We start from the raw sequence: 4,548 nt of genomic DNA, 5'->3' as shown, positions 1-4,548 counted from the left end.
TTTTTATTGGTCCACTTGTTTTAACTTAATTTTTAAGCCTTTTCTCACCACCACAAATGCTCTAATACTTATCCATAGCATAAAATAATAATAGGTAAAATTTTGGAGCTTGACAAATGTCATGGTGGTGTAAAATCGTAAAATTCCAATTTTGCCCTTATGGACCTGAAAAATGACATTTTTGCCCTTATGCTCGAAATTGAAATTTTTCACATCTCAATCTCAAATTATACTCCAATTGGTCAAACTTGATCAAAATTTTTGTCCAACTTTCCAAATTTTCCCTCAAGTGGCAAAATTACCATTTTGCCCTATGGTATGAAAATGCCTAATTGACTCCAATTTAATTCTCGAACTTTAAATCACCATATTGAGTCATTCTAGGGTTTTAAAATTCTCAATTTCATCTTAAAATTCATATTTGAACTAGTTCGAGGCTTTAAATTAACTTAGTTGAATAACTAGTTACGATACCGATTATTTAACTATTTCTAAGGCATTCTAATATGCAAATGTGTCATCAAGTATATGGATGTTATGATGAGTATATAATGGAGTAGGGCTTGACAAGTAGAGTATTGATCCCTTAGAGAATTGCCCTAAAAAAGATTACTAAATACTAAAATTAAAACAATTTAATTTTATTCAAACAATAAAAATTTTAATAACTAATTAAATTAAAAATTAATCAACTACAACTAAAACAATTTATCACTAAAAAAATCAAAGAAAAAATATAATAAATTAAAATCAAATTGAAAGAGCCTAGGATTACAATATCCCTTACACTTCATTTAAATCTTATCTCTTTTTATTAACTTAATCCAATAGGTTGAATTACTAATCTAGAGTCCTCAATTATTTATGATGCTCTCCTGAGTTTCTTATAAAAATATTTACTTTAACCAAAACATCAAATTCCTATGTGAATTGAAATTATACTAGACTCATTAAGTTCAGGCTTTATTTTGGCTACATATGACATATAGCTATATTCCTATCCTACACACAAATCAATTAATATGATCATATGCTATTTCAATTTTAGTCTACACTAAACTCCTTTTCCCAAGTTTGTTTAGGTTCTTAAATCAATTTAAATTGGTGGCCAGTCAATTGAAAAGTATTAAGAGCAAATTGGAATAAACAATTCAAATCCCATTGAAAATAAGCTAGAAAGAAATTAAAAACTTAAACTACATGTGAGTTCAATTACAATCCTAGAAAAAGAAATTTAGTTAGACATAATTGAAACAAAAACTAAAAACATATGAAGTTTAGCCATCAAGAGTAATCAAGAATAATAAAAGCTAAGGAAGAAATTAAATAAATATTTGCAGCCTTGATCTTGAACCTTCACCCCAACTTCTAGCTTCTGAAATCTCTCTCAAGATTTCTTCTTAATGTGTGCATATATATATATGGCTACTTCTCCTTAAACTAACTATTTATAACCTCTTAACCTAATTCTACCTAAACCAAACTACTTTAGCCTAACAACTCTTAATATGGGCTTAGAATAAATATAGAGTCCAATAAGGACTTAGTTAGCCCATATCCTGTGCTTTTCCTCTTAGTTTCTTCAAGATTTCATCTCAACATTGCGACACACCCCATCTAAGTCGCAACGCTCCCTTTGCTTCATGGCTTCTTCTTGTCGCTTGCTGCACTCCATCAACTTCGACTACTATCTTTTCCATCTTTGAGGCAGAATTAGGCAAATTGATTTGCATTAAAGTTGTAGCTCAATCTCTTATCTTTCCAATAGTCCAAGAATCGCACCATTTGGACATCTTGAGTGAGAGTTAAGCTAAAAATACAGTAATATATAAGAACAGGATCTAAGCTCCTTAAACACCTTTCTTCACCCAATTAAGCCTTATTCTTCTAGAATCCTACAAAAATATAAAAACTAATAAATAATAACTAAACTAAGATAAATAAACATAAATTAAATTAACTTAAGAAAAATAAACTAAATAGAAAAATAACTAAAAATAACAAAATTCTGACTTAAACTTAAGAACTTAGCTAACTTTTAAGAACAATTTGAGATAAAAAAATTAAAAAAATAATTCTATTTTATAAAATTATCACCCAACCACCTTGACTTTAACTTTTTGGGACATAGCTTCAGTCGAGAATTAAATAACAACACATTTTGGCCTAGCTCAAATCAACGCTCAACAATCCTTCTGTCATGCCATGTCTTCGTTTGCTCTTTATATATCTTGCATTTTCTTAGGCATCTAATCTGATCTCGCCCATCTCATTAAATTGAAGTAAACATTTCTCACCAGTCGCTTTCAAGTTAAAGTTTAATTTCTTTATTGCCCAAAAAGCTTTATGCTCCAACTCAACTAGAAGATGACATACTTTGCCAAAGAATAAATGATACAGAGACATACCATTGAGTGTCTTGTATGCGATCTTATACACCCATAGTGCATCATAAAGTTTCTTGGCCCAGTCTTTCCTCGATGGAGACACAACCTTTTCTAAAATTATCTTGATCTCTTGATTTGATACTTCAGCTTGTCCATTTGTTTGGGGATGATAAGTAGTCGCCACCTTATGAGTCACTCTATATTGTGTGAGAAGAGATGTGAAATATTTATTGTAGAAGTGGCTACCTTCAACACTCTCTATTACCTTTGACGTGCCGAATCTTGTGAAAATATTCTTCCTTAGAAACTTCAACACCACTTTAGCATAATTTGTGGGCAACGTTGAGGCTTCCACCCACTTCGAGACATAATCAACAACCAACAAATGTAGCAATTGTTGAACGAAGAGATAAAAAGTCCCATGAAGGCAATCCCCCAAACATCAAATATTTCTACCTCTACACTATGGTTGAATGGCATCTCATGACATCTTGAAATGTTTCCCCCTCATTGACACCTATCACAATGCAAAACAAAATTGTGAGCATCCTTAAAAAGTGTCAACCAATACAAACTTGACTGAAGAACTTTTCCTGTCATTCTATCTCCTTCAAAATGTCCCCAATAATCTAAAGAATGACAATGAGCCAAAATGTTTTCAATCTCATCATCTAGAATGCACATTCTTAAAACTCTATTTGCACATTGCTTGAACAAAAATGGTTTATCCCATACAAAAAATCTAACATCATAAAGAAATTTCTTTCTTTGATGAAAATGTAAATCAGAGGGGAAGAGTTAACTCACAATATAGTTTATGTAATTAGCATACCAAGGTAATCTCTTGTGATCAACACGTACCAATTGCTCATTAGGAAAATTCTCATTGATCAAAGTTAAATCATTACCTTAGTTGTCATTCTCCAACCTTGACGAATGCTCTACTACTTGATTCTCTGAGCCTTTTACGTCTCTAATTTCCAAGTCGAATTCTTGTAGCAGTAATATCCACCTTAGTAACCTTGGCTTGGCATCTTTCATAGCAATCAAATATTTAATTGTTAAGCAGTCAGTATAAACAATAACTTTCGTGCCAATCAAGTAAGAACAAAACTTATTAAATGCATAAACAACAACTATAATTCTTTTTCAGTAGTAGGTTTTGCTAGTATAATATATAGAATGAAAAACTTTAGCTTTTCTCTTTCCTAACATTGCACTTACAACATAGTCGCCAACATCACACATAAGCTCATGGGAGTGACCAATTAGGAACTACAATAATGGGTGCAAACGTCAATTTCTTTTTTAATTTTGTAAATGTAGAATGAAATGACATCAAATTTAGAGGAAAAATCCTTTTCCAAGAAGTTACACAAAGTTTTAGCAATTTTAGAGAAGTGCTTAATGAATCATTGATAAAAACTGACGTGACCAAGAAAACTCCTAATACCTTTTACCAAATTTGATGGTAGAAGCTTCTCGATTGTTTTTATTTTCGCCTTGTCCACCTTCAATCCTTTGCTAGAAACCTTGTGACCAAGAATGATACCTTCTTGTACCATGAAATGACACTTCTCCCAATTTAGCACTAGGTTTGTCTTTTCACATATTTTTTTGAAACCTTGTCAAGATTGAACAAACATTCATAAAAATTATTTCTAAAAATAGAGAAGTCATCCATAAATAACTCTAACATTTTCTCCACCATATCTAAAAAGATAGCCATCATGCATCTTTGAAATGTGGCTAGAGCATTGTAAAGCCCAAATGGCATTCTCCTAAAAGTGAAAATGCCATAAAGACATGTAAAGGTTCTCTTTTTTTAATCCTCCAAAGCCATCGCTATTTGATTGTATCTTGAATACTTATCCAAGAAACAATAAAACTCCTTTCCAACTAGCTTATCTAGCATCTGATCAATAAACGATAAAGGAAAGTGATTTTTCCTTATGTTCTAGTTGAGCTTCCGGTAATCCATGCAAACTCTCCATCCAATTACTAGCCTCGTAGGGATGAGCTTATTGTTCTCATTTGTAACCACTGTCATCCCACTTTTTTTTGGTATGCATTGCACTGGACTTATCCATGCACTATTTGAAATAAGATAGATGATGCCAACGTCTAGCCATTTGATGATCTCTTTCTTCACAACCTCTTT

Source organism: Theobroma cacao, chromosome 5 (assembly GCF_000208745.1).
Source record: "Theobroma cacao cultivar B97-61/B2 chromosome 5, Criollo_cocoa_genome_V2, whole genome shotgun sequence".
NCBI classification, from domain to species: Eukaryota; Viridiplantae; Streptophyta; class Magnoliopsida; order Malvales; family Malvaceae; genus Theobroma; species Theobroma cacao.
This window is presented reverse-complemented; position numbering follows the sequence as displayed.